General features: G+C 42.1%; 1 protein-coding gene across 4 annotated transcripts in view; it reads right to left on the bottom strand.

Annotated features, from left to right (window-relative positions):
* The window catches only part of SASH1 (SAM and SH3 domain containing 1), a 549,635-nt gene that overhangs the window by 200,214 nt on the left and 330,025 nt on the right, over positions 1–19,396 (bottom strand). The window lies entirely within an intron of this gene.

Here is a 19,396-nt window from a genome sequence, read left to right as displayed (position 1 = left end):
CCTGTCCCATAATGAACAACTGTGCTACCTTGTCCATTCAAAAGTCAATTTTTGTAGAACGCCTTTGTCTGAATGAGGTTTGCCTTTCTGCAGCCTCATTTTCACAAGACAATACAAATGACCTGAGAAGCATCAGGAGCCTTCCTGCTTTAAAACCAATTATTTGTTCAGGTTGTAATAATCACAAGTCACAAGGGTTTTCAATAGGATTTATGCCTCTTCAGAAAGATGCTTTTTAGTGCATTAGGATGCAAGGACACCTGCTTGGGGCAGTAAAGGCTCTGGAAGGTGGCTTAGTAAGGGAAGAGGAGGGAGGGTAAGGTGGATTTGCTGCAGGAGGGCAGTCTGATGGGAACAGCTTTCCAGTCCCCATCTCCTGGGAGCTGCAAGGCAGCCGAGATGCTGACCCGACCTCTCCTCCAGCACCACCTCTGCAGCTCATCTCCTCCGACGCTGTTATCACAGCTCACTCCTCTTCCCTGCCTCTCAGATGTGCTGCTCCTCGATGTCACAAGGCACAAAGGCAGCTGCAGAGGGGCTGTCATACCCAAGGCCACACAGAACGTCTGCAGTGAAGCAAGGACCTGAAGGCAGGTCACTCACACTCCCAGCCCCTCACCCAATGTCTTCTCCCACCTTTTCCTCAGACAGGAGTCCAGCTGCAGCCACAGACAGGATGGGGAAACGGGGCTGGTGAGAAACTGTGTTAAGGATCAAGCATCAGGAGACTGATTGAATATTAACAGTTAAACTCAGCTTTTTGTCGAATTGACATGCAAGAGAAAGCTGCGATAGGTTTTCAAAGGCAGCTGGAGCTTATACTTAGGGAAATTATTGGATTTATGACTTCAGACGTGTATTTTCAGGGCATTAATGGGAACACGTGTCCTGCCCATGGCCCTGGTGCAGCTTGGCATTTCTTTCACTCTGAGCAGCGCTATCCTGAGCGTCTCAGATGGCAGCCACCCGGCACGCAGCAGCTGGCAAATGGCCTCGCCGTGCTTGTACGGCAGCACATTTCCGTGGTTACACTGGCACAAACCCCCTGCCCGGGCACTCCTCCGGAAAGCAGAGTGACCATACGAGGAGCTGTACCTGTGTAACTAGAGCAATTTAATTACACTGGCAAATTTTCCCTGCAGACAAGCACACAGACAGCTAATTCTGACTGCCTTACCCCAGATGTCTCTGCATCTTTGCAAAGTCTGCGAGTGTGTACTGTGCCTTCACCCCCACCAGGAACAACCTGCAACTCGGGACTTTCTGGTTCCTAAGATTTTGGTTCAGAATATCCACGTTTCCCATGCTCTGACTTCTACAATAAATCTTCTATATCTCTCAGAATACTGATATTAAGAAATAAAAGAATAAATAAAAGACAAATCAAGAAATACTCTCCCCCCAAAATGCAGCATCACATCATTTGAGAAATAATCATTTTATTTTCACTATTGTCATTATAAAAGGCTTAATTTTATTACCTACCAAAGCTTTTTTGGTTCTCCTTGGGTAATTTCAGGAAGCCAATATAGGAAACTAAACAAACTGACCAAAAAGAAAGAGAAACCACACAGCACAAACAAGGAGTGTGCACACAGTGTTTTAATGCCACGCTTGATGCAAGGCACCCCTGACTTCTTTTATTCCAGTCTGGTACTGGGCCAAAGCAAACTCAACTGCGGCAGCACACGTGAAGCTGTGCCACACTCTTAGTACAAGGTCCCAGCCAGGTGACCTCCCAACATTTCTGCTCGGTCCTGCTGTTTGGGAAGCCAGAGCCCCCAGAGCCCCCAGACCATGACCTGGATTTTGGCACCTCCCAAGTCGGCAGCTTTCAAGCAGTCCCAAGTCTGCCCCAAAATTTCAGCTTCCAAAACTGGACTCCCCAGATGTATCAAAGAACACATTTGATCTCAACCCATCCAATTAGATCCCATCTAATCCCACATAAACATATGGAAAATACACTTACTAGTATAGTTGCAACTTGTCATCAACCAACTCTAAATAGCTAGCAGATGCTGAGTGAAGGGAAAGCATTAAATTTTACATACAATACCTAAACTGAAATTCAAAATATGAACTTTTGATCATCAATATCTGCAAAACTTGAAATACTTCTACAAAATAACAGAAGTATTTCATTTCTGGATGAGAAAAGTTGTCATTCCTGTATGGCCTGAGGGTCTGAGCAAGTAAAGTGCAGAGATCAGAGTATGCTGTCACTGATCCAGCAGGTTTGAAATGATGGATTTTGTGGTATGAAAACATAAATGAATATTTGCTTTGTCTGGAACCTAGCTAGGGTTTGGTGACAGTGCGGTTTAAGGAATTATGAGACTCTGTTTTCCTGTTTCTGTGTTTCTTCACAGGTGAAGAAAAGCCTGCCACCACTCAGCCCTACAAGTATATTTAGAAAACACAGACGACACGTGTGAATAGGGCTAAACTTAAGGAAATGGCAACACTGACTGCACACGCTGAGAAAATTACAGGGACCTTACATGGAATTACGAAAAGCTGCAGAAGTACTCAGAGTGTGGGCCAAACAGTGATTTATACTGCAGTAACCCTACTCGTTTCATAGCATCATTCCAGATCCAAAAAAAAGTCTATTTTAAGGCTTTTACACTTCTCCCCATCATTATAACTTTCATGCATCTTCCATATAACAGCAACAATTTCAGAAAAAAAGTCTTGAAGTTCTCAACTCTGACATTTCTTCTTAGAATAAAAAACTATTTTGGCAAGAGTAAAAGGAGTAAAGACTTATGGATACAAGGCAATGCCAAGTAAATATCATCTTCTTAAGATGGAAAGTCATTTTTCATGGCCTACAATGGTCAAACACTAGAGATTCACCTAGTATTTGCCTTCCCGGGGCCAGATGTTCTCCGCTTTGTCACAGAGGTTCACTGATGAATACGATTTCCAAGAAGATGACATTATGGAGAAATGCAAACTAATCATTGCTTTCAAAGACCCTCCTGCTGGTTTTGGATTGAAACTGAAGGACACTGCAGCAACACGAACAGAAAATTCATGTGCTTACAGAGCCAACGCAGCAGGCAAGGGGAGCAGAAGGGCTGCCACTACAACCTCTCAACCTCTCAGATGCCCCTTTGAGTCAGGGAAGGGGTTGCCAAAACGGAGTAAATAAGCTTAAAACTTGCCAGCTGTTGCTGCTGCCACTAGGCCCTCCGCACAAAAATGGGCAACAGCTCCTCGTTAGCAGGTTTAGCAAGGGGTGACTAAAGCAGCTGGAAGGAGCCCAGCACGAGAGCAGTCCAACTGGGACTCAGAGGGCTCCAGGAAGCAGCCGCAGAGCCTGCCAGCTGGGAGCTGTACATCATTTTCACACACAGCTACAAAATCTATAAATTAGGATTGTTGAGCCTGGAGTTAACGTGCATGACTCGCAAATCTTTATTAGGAGGAGGGAGTGACATCTCCAAGAGAGCTCAAAGCTTTAACAAGAAAAGAAAAAAAAAAAAAAAAAAAAAAAGATATTTAAGTTTTGAGGAGAATCAGAAATAAGCTCATGCTTCTCAGGGCTCAGCTAAGCAGGGACTCAGAGACCAAACGGGCAGGCAAAGGTAACAGCTTGGGTTAGTTCTTCACCTTTTTATCCAGTGTCACTTTATTTTTTGCCCCCCAGCCCTAATTCCTGTACAGATTTTAATCTATTAGAAGCAGGGAAGATTGCTGTCATTGTTTCATTGGGAGCATGCCTTTGGAATGTACATGGGACAGTTTGTGGGATTTGTGATAATTTATGAGTTTATTATTTACAGTTGAGAAGTTTATTTTTCTTCCCAATTTCTCCCAATATAAACACAGAGAAACTAAAGAGACAAGTTTGACTCTATCTTGCCTTTGGTCCAGAGTTATCATGCACTCTTTGTAATCAGACCACTTAGATATTTCAGCATGCACTTGTTAGTCTGCTGAATTTATTTTAGATCAGAAGAGCTCACAAATGTATAAATCTATTTATTGGAGGTGTTTCAGTGAAAAATGAACAGAATTCACAGAAATTCAACAGAAGTTGAAGCAGAATTTCAGTCCCTTTTCAGTGATGTCAGAAGTCTTTCCGGTAGGTAAATATGGGATGAGAAATCCTGACTCCACTTTCCCCATCAAAGTCAGATGGAGTTTTAGTATCAGTCAGCTTCGACAGTACTTTGACACCATCTGGTCATGATCTTATTCACAGAAGCGATTGTACAGCAGAGTTGTAGTCCAACTGTTTTTCGTATTCTTCATTAACCGTACATTAGATGTAGTAATGTCTCTACTAGACATTAACTGTCTCAGAGATGACACAGGCATTAAATTAGTGTTTGAAATGGAAGAATTATTTGTAGACCTTTAATTTTCCCTTTTCGTGGTTCTTCTACCACTGCATTTCATACTCCAATGTCTTTTTTTTAATTAAAAGAGTCTATTTTAATTGGAGTCTAGTGCTTTTAGATAGCTGGCCCTGGTCTAGACTGTTGTAAAGCAACATGGGCCCTAAAGCAACCTTTGCTGCAGTGGAGCAGATGCACAACAGCCAGGATACCTGAGCCACACCACACTGCAGGGCTGTGTCCATCTTCTGCAGTTGTGTGTCTTTATAGCTCAGAAACTCCCAATATAAGTTAAATAGGTGCATCAGCAATATATATATATTTTCTTCTCCAGAATTTCTTTGCCTCACAAAGACTGACTGGTTGGAAGATTTACTGTCAGGAAGAAAGACAAATATAAGCAGTGAATTCCAGCTTCTGGTTTATAACTAAATTCCCTTTGCTCAAACATTCTCAGATATTCTAACAGATATTCTCTAGACAGCATGTGTCTCTGCTCTCTCCAGTAATGCTTTTAACCTTGTCTGCCCTACCAAAAACTGCCATTAACTTGGTACCATTCAGTTTGTTAAAAGAGCATATATATCAGCTTTAGAAACTCTTACTTAATTCGCTGTAAAAGAGCAATGACTTCTCTATTAAGGAAAGAAATTCATTTTACTGAGATAAAACTAAAGGCTCGGTAATTAGGATAGTTTTAGAAACCATTTAAGATTTCAGTGTTTGCAGCAGCAGAGTTGCTGTATTTCTTGGCCCAGACCACAGTAACAGAACAGTTTTTGACAATGTTGGAGCTAACTTCTTGTTCAAGAGATTTCTTGGTGCATGTCATATCTGATGAGATATTATCTAACCTCTACCAGCAGTCCTTCAAGGCACTTTCAGTAACATTGCTCACATGCAAAATATATCTACAGAACAGAAGATAAAGCTGCCACCCTAATAAAAGGACTCGGGCTGCCCTTGTTTGCAGCAACCTCTGTGAGCACCCTTAATGCCCGCAGCTCCCATACAGCGTGCGTACCCTTTTAGCACCACCAGTGGCAGCACTCCGACGTAGCCTGGCATTAGCTCTCAAGCCCTGCTGGGAGCACATCATAGAAACATTAAGGTTGGAAATGACCTCCAAGATCATCTGGTCCAACCATCACCCTGCCACTAATGTCACCCACTAAACCATGTCCCTAAGCACTGCAAGCTCTCTCTGCTCAAGGCAAACCCTGCTCAAATACGGAGTAACATAAGCAATTAAATGGTCTGGGTAAACATAGGAAGATCTACAAAAGATATAAAATGTGTATTTTTTTTTTCATCCCAGCTTAACTCTTTTGCAGCCTGGGAACCAAAGGGAACTGACTTACCGTATCTAATATCTGAGCTAGCATTAATAACAGTATAAAAAAATAAAGAAAGGCCCAACAAGAACCTTTGATCCAAACCTTCCTGGCTTCATTGCTTTGAAAGTTCAAATAAAACGGGACAAGGAACTTTCCTTGGTTTGGAGTTTTTGCAGAACCAAAGCCCGACTAACAAGGTTTTACACACACAAAAGCTCCCTTGGGCCATCTTTAAGTGCTCTGATTTATTACAGCTTTGTAGCTAATAATTACTTTCAGAGGGGAAGAGAAAAAAGGTAGTTCCAGTTTCTAAATTGTTGCTTCATGATGTGGAAGAATAGTAATAGCCAATACGACTCACTGAGGTGTGCTGCTTTAATAAATTGCAAAGTTTGGATCTATAAAGGAACAGCTTTAGCCCTGAGCAAAGCCTTCAGACCCCAGGGAGCCACCGGACCAGCAGCAGCATGGTGCGCCTCAGCGGGGATGAATGCTGGTGGGCAGGGGTGGCAGCATGCAGAACAGGGAACAAAACCGACAGGTGCCTAAAGATCCGCTCGATTTACTTCCAATAATTCCTGAAAACACAGTGCATGTTGTAAACATGTAAAAACTGCACCCGGATCATTTTCTCAAATAAAACCTTGAGAAACACGATTTGATAGTCAACATCTAGACATAGTAAAAACACAGGTGGGGAAATTGCAGTGCTGTTAAATGAATTTGACCTTCCTTCCCCACTTAAAAATAAATCATGTTCCTGAATAACAGCTATTGAGTTAGGAAGGTTTTGTACTTGGTCATCAAATGCATCATGAAAGAGAATGGCATGCTATGAGCTCCTTGCAAACACTGTTTTGCTTTGGGCAATCATATTCATTTTCCTGTATTATGTGAGTTACGATTATGCAATCAGAACTATTAACAGCATCCTATGTATGGTAGCTTGATTGCAGCTACTCCACCAGTACAGAGCCAGGAACAAATACAGCCGCTATTTTTTTCTGGTATATATAACTTGCTGAATAACTGAATGTAATGCTTTGTAAAACCCAATGAGGAGGCTGTTGAAGAGTGGTGCCTGACTAATGGATTTATTGGAAAGCAAATGCAAAAATACAGTCACCACTGGGAGAAGCAGCCTGTTGTTTGGTGCTTACACACCTAAGTAGTTTTAAATTGCATGAACTTTATATGAGTCCATTTAACTTTTATTCAAGTCGTAAGGACATTTATAGTCTCGATTTACTGTTTTTCAAAATGCATTTTATTTCTGTATGAAAAGACTTCAAAAGGTTTATATCTTTACGCTTTCTGTAATGACTTATAAGGTAACCTTTCCACTATTCACTAGAAGAGCATCACCGAGAATATTCCCAAATCACTGTAGATATATGGGCTTGTATATACACATTAGGACATTTTTGAACTGCCTAACAGGACTTATTGCAACATTTCCCCAAAATTAGTGAAATAAATCTATTTACCGGTAAAATAAATATTTTCTTCAAGACAACAGAAAGCAATCACCTAATTACTCTAGGACAATAACTGTTTTAAAATAACACTTTTTACCTGTTCCCCTATTCCTTGCTAAGCTGTTTATATTGTACCAGAAAGAGGTTGTAAAATTTTTCAGAAACAGAAATATTCACCGGTCCTATCTCAAAATGCTTATAATTGTCATTAATTTGCATATAAATAAAACTTCAAACATTACACAAAAAAAGCAAGTCAACGTTCCCTCCCATAGAAAAACAGCAAGAAAGAAGTCCAATCAGAACAAAGTAGAAAAAAAAAAAGGTGATGAGAAAGGAATATATATAATCACAGAGAAAACATGGCATCATTTTATCTTTTGCCCTTCCTTCTGACTGTGGCTATGTACTTTTACATTTTTTGTCATACATATAGAAAGCAACTAATTCTAGGACATGCCATAGTACGCTAGAAATAAATTTCTAACACTTTACTACGGACCAACTGCTTGCAGACGGTATTCCTAAAGGAATTGCATCACTCCAAGCAGAAGATAGAAATGAGGTATGCTTCCACGATCAATGGCTGGTAGCTAATCAAGCCTGCATGCTGAATATCAAGTATTTTATAATCGCAAATTGCATGTGATCCAAAGAGTAAAAAATAAAATCAAAAACAAAACAGTTCAGCAATTCTGAAGAATGGCTAAATTTTCAGAAATTACAATATGTTTGAGGACATTTGGTGAGCAGACACAGAGGCTAAATTCATCAAGTAAATTATTCACTCAGCATTAGCATTACAGCTGTGTTTTGCCTCCCAAGACTTTTGCCTCTATTTGCAATTGTGTTGATTATGCATATGCAAAATATTTTATCTATTCTATCTATTCTGTTTCCCTCTAAATGATGCGCTAATCTGTAATGACAAGCATGGCGCTGCACATGGAAAACTCATCTTCAGGGCAAGCAAATGCACTTGGTTCATATCTAGCAACTTCCAAAAATATGACTGTAGAATGAAACCAATATAAATCTTCTCTAGCAATATAAATGTGCCGTGTTATACAAGAATGATGCTCTGGTTTTAGGAAACGGTTGTGGTATGTCAGTTGAATTCATCACTGATTATTCTGAAAGCATGACTGCTGCAGCAAACCGGCACTTCAATTTTAATTTGTGAGCCTTGTGCAGGGTGACAGACATTTGCATAAGAGTGACAGTATCTTTAATCCCCCTGTACCCTTGACTTGCATCTTGGTTTCTTTAAATGCATTTTTAAATCAGCAAAGCTTCAGCCAATTAGGAATTATAATACTTCTTGGGAAAGAGAAAACGTTTTCAATCCCCATACAATTTCCCTGAAATAAATTATTTGCATACAGCACAGCCAGTGCCAGTAACTGTATTAAAATGCCACTGTTAATTAAATTGTATCCTTTAAAGCCTGACAGTTTTGAACAGAAAAGAAGGGGAAAGTGTTAAACATATATATAATTTCAAGCAGTATTCTAAACACACAAATATTTGCTGAATATTTCCTCACAAAAACACATTGTGATAGTTATTTTCCTACTCTCTCATACAAAGGGCAAGATGACAAAAGCAGCTGTCTGATTAGGGGCACTGTTGTCCTGAATCAATTACATCCCTGCAGTTGACAGCTCCACTTATGCACCTGTTTTTAAACAGAAAGCTTCTGTAGCTCCCCTTGTACAAGAGAGATGGGGGGGAGAAAGCATGAGTGAAAGAAACAATAATTCTTCTGAAGGTCATCCAGGGCATCCTGCATCCCTCACTCTCCACGCTCGCTGATTGCCTCTGAAGAGAAAATCCGCCCAAATCTTCTGCTACGATCAAAAAGGGGGACGAGAGATCTCTGCTGAACATGTGCCACTTTCACTTGCTTTTGAACAAACATAATCATTGCATTTAACTGACTGACTTCACGACAAACCTCTTTCCCAGAGCTTTTCAAGCTGAAGATTGGCAGAGCTGAGGAGGCTGAGATCCAGCCGCCCATCCAGATTGCAGCGCCCCTCCAGGTATCCATTGCTCCATCCCTGCCTCACTCTCCTCTTCTCTTACCCTCCTAGCCAGGGCTTCTGCTTCAAACACTGCTCACAGCAGAGCTACATGGGCACTCAGCTGCCTCTTTGCACTGCACATTGACAGGCACTTTCTATTTACCTTCAAGCCTTTGGTGGCGCGTCCTGAAAAACGGCTGCTGACTTCAGGATTGCTGATCACAATATGGTTATTTTGATGATCTCAAATCCTGAAGAAGGGACTTTCTCAAATTTATCCTGTCCTATAACTTCTGGAAGACACCTTTCTATAAAAAATTCACTACCCCTTACCACCTGAAATGAAAAGGAGGCTGTTTATGCACTCTTTTACTATATTCATAAAGGTTTTCCTGTAATACAAAATATTTCTCCAGAGTATCTTCATTTACCACCTCTCACCTGTCTAAGCACACTTTTTCTCTTTAATAATAAGTCTTTGTCTTTGCATCATACATATCAATTTCTTAACAAGATGAAGAAATTAGAATAAATTGTTTTATTATCTGAACACGTGAAGAGAAATAATTGAACCCATGAACCAGAGCGGGCTTCGACCGAGCATGTGTTCTGCAGTTTGTACATGTATTCTGTTCTCATTTCCACCACTGAGGTGAAATGTCCACAAGACCCTGTTTCCCTCCCTGCATAGAGGAGGACAGCTAGTCAGCTACCTTCATGAAAACTTCTATATAAGTACTACAGAAGGAAGAACCTCCTCAAGTCGTAGATAGAAATATGCGTTAACATAATTCTGAATGCTTTTTGTTTTTCCATTTTGCTTTCACATGAAAAAAATGTCTCCAAAGACATGTTCATATTCAAAGACAAGTCTTATGTGCTTTGTAATAAATACAGATCATGAAAAGCAGGGCTGAAAAATTCTTAAAGATCATTTTCAGAGTGTTTGATTTTTCAGGCCTTAGATACCAAATTATTAAGCAGATACAATCATGTTAGTTAGGTCATAGAATCATAGAATCATAGAATATCCTGAGTTGGAAGGGACCCTTAAGGATCATCAAGTCCAACTCTTGACACCGCACAGGTCTACCCAAAAGTTCAGACCATGTGACTAAGTGCACAGTCCAATCTCTTCTTAAATTCAGACAGGCTCGGTGCAGTGACCACTTCCCTGGGGAGCCTGTTCCAGTGTGCAACCACCCTCTCTGTGAAGAACCCCCTCCTGATGTCAAGCCTAAATTTCCCCTGCCTCAGCTTAACCCCGTTCCCGCGGGTCCTGTCACTGGTGTTAATGGAGAAAAGGTCTCCTGCCTCTCGACACCCCCTTACGAGGAAGTTGTAGACTGTGATGAGGTCTCCCCTCAGCCTCCTCTTCTTCAGGCTGAACAGGCCCAGTGACCTCAGCCGTTCCTCATACGTTTTCCCCTCCAGGCCTTTCACCATCTTCGTAGCCCTCCTCTGGACACTTTCCAACAGTTTCACATCCTTTTTATACTGTGGTGCCCAGAACTGCACACAGTACTCGAGGTGAGGCTGCACCAGCGCAGAGTAGAGCGGGACAATCACCTCCCTTGACCTACTAGCGATGCCGTGCTTGATGCACCCCAGGACATGGTTGGCCCTCCTGGCTGCCAGGGCACACTGCTGGCTCATATTCAATTTGCTGTCTACCACGACCCCCAGATCCCTCTCTTCTAGGCTGCTCTCCAGCGTCTCATCGCCCAGTCTGGACGTGCAGCCAGGTCCATATAGAAATATATATATTTTTAATTACTGCAGCACTGTACAATTAAAAACCGTACAGAGCACCAGGAAGTTTCTGGAGTACACCGATGGTAACTTCCTGACACAGGTGATCAAGGAGCCAACAAGGGGAGACACACTGCTGAACCTCACTCTTATGAACAAGGTAGAAATAGTTGGGGATATGGCGGCTGGGGCCAACCTCAGCTCCTGTGTCCGTGAGATGATGGGTCTCAGAATCCTCAGAAGGGAACATGGAAGAAAGCGGGCTTACAACCCTGGACATCAGGAGGGCAGGCCTGGGCCAGTTCAAGGACTTGTTTGGAAGGGCGCTGTGGGAAACAGCTCAGTAGAGAAATGTGGATCCAGAACACACAGATTTTCAACAGTCTCCTCCTCTGAGCTCAAGAATGGTCCATCCTGATGTGCAGGAGGTCAAGCATGGTGGCAGGAAGTCTGCATGGATCAACAAAGAGCTCCTGACACAACTCAAGCATAGAAAGGAAGCAAACAAGAGGTGATCCTGTTGCTGAACAGGGCAGTGGACCTGGTGATAAAGAACACAAAAAGACTGAGGAACTCAATGATGAGGTACTTTATCTCAGTCTTTAATGGTAAGGCTTGCCTTAAGCATTCCCAAGCCTCCGAGACCAGTGGGGAAGTCTGGAGTAAGACTTACCACTGTGTGGAAGAGAACCAGGTCAGAAAACACTTAAATGATTGGACATACAGAGGTGCCTCGAACTGTTCCCTTGAATCTAGTTTCCCACAGTTTCCATGGGAATTAAAGTCACATAACGCAGGATTTTCCCTAGGCAGCTATAGCCATTTAAATACTAGACAATGCTGTTTAGGCTCCCATGTTACAGCTAAAGGAGAAAGACACACCTCCAGAATTTAACTGACCCATATGACACCTGTCCTACAACGGAAAATATCTCTGTCTGGTGGCTCTGTCTCTCCACTGATGGTTTGGAGATTCTAGGATACTCTGACTAGATGCTTATGATGACTAAAGTTAAGGTTGGGAAAATATCAATAGTCTGTTTATGTTGATGATAGATAGATAGCCAGATTATTTTGATTATCCTACTGGTTGCATAAATCCTTTGGTGCCTAAGCAGCTTTAGAAATACATGTATGTCTGTCAGTATCTGCCATACTGGAAAACAGAATTCAGGTTCTTGGGCATTTTGGTTTCAACAATGCAAGCTTTTGTGCACACATACAGATACAGTGGAGATTCTTACCTGAAAAGATTACATTCAGATCCCTAAATTCTGACAGTTTAGGGACTGCAACTACTTTGAAATGAAATTCTTATTCTAACAAGATTTACCTGGATGGAATATTTGTAAGAATGCATTTAAAAATCAGCTTAAACAGAAGGCAATATCTGAGGCTGAGGAATGACCTTTTAGAAAGATACTGCTATGGAAACAAAACTCATAATACAGTCTAGTAGGAAGCTGTCTTTATAATTAAAGGAAATCATTTCCACTACAGACATATGTTTTTTAGAAAGCCTAAAAGAGAGTCTGGCACAGCAAATTATAACTTACTGAACAACCTAAAAAATTATAGTATTCTTTTCCTCAATGGTGTCTGCTACCACTCCTATTAAATGACAAGTATCACACGTGGGGATTTTTACTTAATAAAATGGAGAAAAAGGCTGTTTATTAAAAGAAGAGATCCTGGTCCTGTTGGTCAAAAGGTTGTTGCTTCAAAATTTTCCAAAGAACAGGAATAAATAAAGTCAGGAAAAAAACCAACACTTAAAATAAGGGGAACAATAAAGACACATTAGTAGTAAAAGGCCAAACAAGGGAAGAATAGGCTCATAAAATCATAGGATATCCAAAACTGGAAGGGACCCATGAGAATCATCAAGTCCAACTCCTGGCTCCACACAAGACCACACAAAATTCAGATCCTTTGTCTGAGAGCGTTGTTCTAATGCTTCATGAACTCTGGTAGGCTCAGTGCCATGACCACTGCCCTGGGGAGCCTGTCCCAGTGCCCGACCACCCTCTGGGTGCAGAACCTTTCCCTAACCCCCAGCCTGACCCTCCCCTGTCCCAGCTCCATGCCATTCCCTTGGGTCCTGTCGCTGTCCCCAGAGAGCAGAGCTCAGCACCTGCCCCTCTGCTCCCCTCATGAGGGAGCTGCAGGCCGCCACGAGGCCTCCCCTCAGCCTGCTCGCCTCTGAGCAAATCAAGGGACCTCAGCCGCTCCTCATACATCTTGCCCTCCATACCCTTCACCGTATCTGTAGTCCTCCTTTGGACACTTGCTAATAGTTTCATGTCCTTCTTGTATTGTGAGACCCCAAACTGCACACAGTGCTCATACCTTGTTTGACTTTAGCAAGGCTTTCAACACATCCCAGAAAATTAGGATGTTACAGCCTAGATGGGTACAAAACAGAGCGGCTGGACTCAGTTGGTGACGGTCAGTGGGTCATGCTCTGAGGCTGGTTACAAGCAGAGCACCACAGGGGTCTGTCCTAGGACCTGTCCTGGTTAATGTCTCTGTTGGTGACCCAGAGGAGGCAGTGGAGTGTGCTGTCATTAGGTTTGCAGCTCACACCAAAATGGTGGGAGTTGTCAATACACCTGGGAGCTGAGCTGCTGTTCAGGGGGACAGGCTGGAGGAATGGGTCACAGAAGCCCTACAAAACTCAACAGGGACAAGTGCAAAATCCTGCACCTGGGAGGGAATAATCCCTACAATGACAGTGTCTGCGGAGCATTTCTGAGGACTGCTGAAGCACCCTGCAGGTATGGACAGGCACAAGCTGAGCTGGAGCCAGGAGTGGTCCTGGCACCAAAGACAGCTGACAACTGAGGCTGCATGAGCAGGAGCACAGCCACAGTCCCCCTCTACTCAGCATGTCTTGGTCCACACTTTGAGGCCCTCCAATACACAAAATACACTGATAAACTGAAGCATCTAAGAGGAGAGCTATGAAGTTTGACACATCCTGGAGCACTTGCCCTTGTGAGGAGAGACTGAAGAAGCTGGGCTTGTTCATCTTGGGAAGAGACATCTTCAGTCCTGGTGCCTACAAGGAAGTAGTGGGAGAAGATGGAGCCAGTGCTGCATGGCAGAAGGATGGGAGACAATGGGAAAAGCTAAAATGAGAGGTTCAAACTGGGTATCAAAGTGTTTTTGTTTGTTTGTTTTGTTTTGTTTTGTTTTTTTCCCCCCAACTGTTTGGACAGTGAAGGAGTGGAAAAAGTTGCCTAGAGAGGCTGAGCAGGCTCTACCCTTGGAGGTTATCGAGAACAACTGGACAAAACCCTGAGCAACTTCATCTGAACTCATAGTTCACCCTACTTTTAGGAAGTAGCGGGGGTAGATGCTCCCTGATCTCCCTTCAGACTTGAATTACCCTGTCATATGTTCAAACTGCAGTAATGGAAAATGAGAGCAATTTATTCCCTAATATTAAAACAATCCCAAATTTCTAAACTAATGATAGCAACTGTATAATTTAATATTCAAATCTCTTGTTGCTAATACTTGCCAAGAAATTAGGCACCTTGCTAACTTCACACCAACTGCCATGTGAAATCTCACATTTTATTCAGAATTTGTGTAACTCATGCCAACAGGCAAGACAAACACACTATTCAAAGGAAAAAATGTGCACTGACTTTTCCAAAGACTCATGACGATATTATTTTATTCATCTTTCTTTGCCTAGCCAAGCTCAGTAAGACTGAGATTCCTAGTGTGTTTTAAGTGTCACATAATATAAATTCGTGCAACATATGCATACTACTTGTCAAATTAAATTACAGCAGGTTTCTCAAAGCACCCATTATATTAAATACAAATTGAAAGAGGGGAAAAACCGCTTGACTAGAGAATGATAAACAAAGTATAAAAACATATTTTTTTATACAGCTTGACACTTAAAAAAAATCCATAAGCATTTTGCCCAGCAAAAATATTATTCACTTTGCTTTTCTATGCAAGAATTTTTTTGTGTGTGTTTATTTTGTCATTTAGTAAGTCAACCTCAAATGTTGAAAGTTATGGGTTTGAGATTACCAGGCAGCATACAGCCAAGAGCAATATGCATGGATCAGAGATAGTTCAAGTATTGTATTGCTCACTCTCCCACAGACATGCCTAAGAGGTAATTTCTACTGCCCCCATTTTGACATGGATGATATCACAGCACTGCTGTATTTAGACATAATAAATGCCCTATTGCCAGCTATGTCCCCAAATCACTTCCAATCTAGAACAGAACTTCAAGAATAATATATATTTGTATTATTCAGTTACTGGAAAATGAGCAGCTTTGTAGCTCTCTTCTAGTAGTCTATTTAGACAATTTAAACATCTCTCTTCCTGGCACAAACACTCGGTACTAACCTTGGCATTTTAAGTTAGATAACAGATTATATTTCAGGAAGGCTCGTTTATATTCGATTCATCTGTACTACGAGTTATAATCCATATACACTTTCAAGAACAGAACATGTGATCGACAAATTTGATTAAAAAAAAAAAAAAGTTCTAGGAATTTAGAGGTCCAAACCATTTCACAAATCTGTTCACACCAGTCCTTAGATGACATGGCTCTCCATGACACAACAGCCCAGGTATCATCACAGTTTTCTAACTGTGACACAGTACATGTTTCATCTGCCAAGTGAGCACCTAACACCATCAGGAAGTACCTCTTGAATGTTAAGTGGCATTTGAGACACGTTCAATGACTCCTCATTAAGTTATTGAAAGAAATTGAGTAGAATAATATTTTCTATTTTAATTATCCATATACAGTAACTATTATAGTGGCTGTGCTACTATTTACTTTCATGGTAGCAATGATGAAATAAGCCACAATGAAATGGCATCAAAATTAACTAAAATACAAAAGAGAAGAAATAGAGGAAATAATCCCTGAAATCACAGCTTTAAAGAATACCTAGAAAGTCAATACCTAAAAGGTTATTTTCCCAATTAAGGTGTCTGAAGCTGGGTGCACACTTGCTCATCCCTGCACTTCTCAGGTTCCCTCAATCTGATGAGGTTCCAGCAATATCTGTATTTGACATGTAAGAAAACTTTGCAGGTGCACCCTTCATTTCTTTGTTCAAGCACAGCTAGTCACATAGATTTTCTGTTCAGTTTCAAGGCTCCCCTTGGGAGAAGTCATTCCTGAGTCACAAAATAAACTGGGCAAGCTGGTAGCAAGTTTTTGCCAGGGGGCAAATTAATGCGACAAGGGAGTTAACAAGGTTTAATGTTACCCTGTTTCTAAGCCTGTACCACAACCCTCTGGAATTCCACTTGAATATGAGGTATGTCTGCCTGGGTTGCATTACAAGCAATTGGAATCAGGCAAGCATTAAATTAACCAAACCAGAAAGCCAGCACAATTAGCTCGCTGGTGCTGTTTGGCCAAAGCAGTGAAAGGCTGAGCATGGTCCAGCCAGCATGGGTCTTGGCACGGGGCAGCGGTCAGCCTGTGCCTGGTGCTCACCGCCCAGCGGCCCCGCAGCCTCCTTAGTGGAGGGGTGAGGCTGCAGCAGGGAGGCAGTGGAGAGGTCAGGGCAGGCCCACTGGCAGGCAGGACTTGTGGCTTGGCAGCAAGTCACTCAGGAAGAGTTTGTCATCAGACCCTGAAATCCAGCTATGAAAGCAACACCCAGAGATTGACAGATTGGGATTAATACTGAAAACAAGACCCATGAAGACCCATTCCTTGGCTGAAGGCATTTTGTCCTCTTCGGCTGCTGTGGTGGATAAACACCTCTGGCCATGCTCAGCAACCATCTACACCCATATTTCACAACTTTTACTTCTTCCAGAAAGCACATCTCTTCCTTCAGTGATATATGGGGATGGAAAACATCAGCAATAAAAGATGAAAACTGCAACTCAGCCCTGTCAAGGTTACATATTTTCAACAATTCAAACAATTCCTGGGGGAGCATGCAGCAGCTCATGCCGTGGCATCTCCTTTCCTCCTAGAGGCAGCGAAAAAGTCAGGTGGCAGCGTCCCAAATCCAAGCTGAGTTTCGAAGTCCTTCTTCCCTTAGCTCCATGTATACCCATTATGCCCCATGACTCTCTGCACCCTTTTCAACTCTGCCGGTCGCAGCTCCATTATCTGAGGAAGTTGCTGTAACACCTGCCTCCTGCGCCAGCCAAAACACCACCATCTGTTGCAAGCCTGTAAGGTCTACGAACCACAGCATTTTCTGATTTGCCTAAAATATAATGAATCCTTTTCTCCCCAAATATGCCAGGCCCAGCAGCCTCCCCGGGGCTCTGCTGGGTGCTTGTTTCCCTTCCCCAGCCCTTTTGTTCCTGCCCGGGTACGGGGCCAGCCCCGTGCCAGCACACGGCGCTCTGCTGCCTGGCGATTCAGAACAAAACCTCCCTGAAAATGGCTGGCAAAGGGGTGCCAAATTCATAGGCAGGACTGTATTAGGTTGCTAATTGCGGTCTGTGGAATAGAGTGTAATGCTTAGTGCAACTCCTTATTATTCTCCAATTCAGATTTTAAACAGGTGCCAGTGGATAGGTTGGTGCCAGGCCAGATCTTGCTGCCAGAGAGCCCCAGGTTAGCAGAAAGTGCGTGCAGAGCTCACCAGCCAGCCACCCGCCGCCGTAGCATTCCTCTTCACTCATGCTTTCCCTTCCCTGCTTTTGTTTCTTTCAGTTTCCCTGCTAGTCCTTCCCTTTTCTCCTGCAACATCTCAGGCCTTTCCTCTTCTTACACAAAGACTAATTGGCACTGAAGCAATCCACAAACTCACTTAATCAAGGTGATGAAAAGGGATGGAGGCAGGATGAGGGAGTTCACACTTTCCAGAACTATGCTACAGACTGTCTGCCAACTCAGGAAGATGATCCTGAAAAGTTGTTCCAGGATTATCCCTGTCTCTAACCTTTGTTTAACTTTCAGGTTTGGGAAGTTTACTGTCGGATTTCCTAGCAGTCTGAGAAATGTCAGTATTCTGCAGAATATGAAGGTTTATATAATCCACCTGGATATTAAGGAGGAGTGAGGAATCTGACCCATTTTCATTTGCGTGTCTTTGCGGATATTTTTATTTGTTGTCTTTTCTGCCTATTCACCTCAGACTAAGGAGAACAGAAGGGCTGGAAGCCAGGCAGACAAATGCATAGACTTATTTCCCTTCGAGGTAGGAGGCGCAGAGAGCGATCTAAGCAACGCTGGAAAAAGCTCAAACAATTCTGAAAGGAAGCAATAATTATGCATGTCCTAATGCTCAGGTGAATTTAGCTTTCTGGGATTCAGCTTGGCTGAATCATGGTTGCATACAACAACATAAAAAATAGACTTGTCAGAAATGAGCCGTACTTTCCAAGGAACTGGGAGTCAGAGTGCTCAGATGAAAATCAATAGTTATGAGCAAGTCTTCCAATAAACAGACTTTTTTGTTTCATTTCTGGCTAAAACACATTTCTCGTCTGAAAGTGTAGGATTACAACACTTTCCCCATCTTTGACACAGGGAAAGAAGCTCCCAGCTGCATGTAAGAGGAAGTAATCCTTAAATGCACCCAATTCCCCCCACCAATTACCAAGTAGGTAATGCTGCTGTCGTGTACCGTTATGTTTTCCTACTTGCAATTTTCAGCCCTTCCTTTAAACATTGAAATCTGCAGGACACCTCACCAAGATCATGCAATTTGTGTCCATCGGGACTGAGGGATTCGGAAATCTGCACAGAGACATTGGCACTTTACGGAGGCTGCTGACCTCTGCAGCTGGGATGGTTTGGAGGTAGCAGGGAAAGCTCTGCTCCAGCCATGGAAAAATTGATAGTTTATAAAGCTAAGGTTCCCATGTACTTTATAGCTGGCCCTGGCTCTCTGATGGTACCCACATAGGTGAAATTTAAATATATTTTCCACCACAGCTTTGTGTTGACATGGTCTGTGATTAGTAAACAGCAATCATTTTTAATGTTCTTTGGAAAAATGTTTTGGCTGCATTTCAAGCATTTTTTATGTATTCTCATCAAGATCTATTCTGTAATTAAGTTTAAGATAATTAACATTTTCCTTATAATCTGTATCTGCACATCTTTTTACCCATGTTCCAGAACATTAAATTATGTTTAGTAAAAGCTTTATTGTATCCTAGATCACAACAGAATCACTGAAGGTCAAAATCTTATTTTTATTCCATGTAAATAATAAATGATAGTGCATCCAATAATGCAGTATTTACTCCAAATTCTCAAATGGCATTTGACTGGAAATTGGTTTTGCATAGCTATTTACTTCCCCTAATGTTTAAGATGTACCAAATGTACTTTGTAAACACTGAAAGTGATGTGAGCCAGAAGTTCAACAGAACAATCCACTGTGGATTCAACAGTAACGCACAGTAATGCTCTAACCCTGCTACACTTTTATTTTAATTTTTTAAGTGTTAATAGATCAGAAGAG

This window comes from Aythya fuligula, chromosome 3 (assembly GCF_009819795.1).
Source record: "Aythya fuligula isolate bAytFul2 chromosome 3, bAytFul2.pri, whole genome shotgun sequence".
Taxonomy (NCBI): domain Eukaryota; kingdom Metazoa; phylum Chordata; class Aves; order Anseriformes; family Anatidae; genus Aythya; species Aythya fuligula.
The sequence above is the reverse complement of the archived record's forward strand: the minus strand, read 5'-3'. Positions and strand labels throughout refer to the sequence as shown.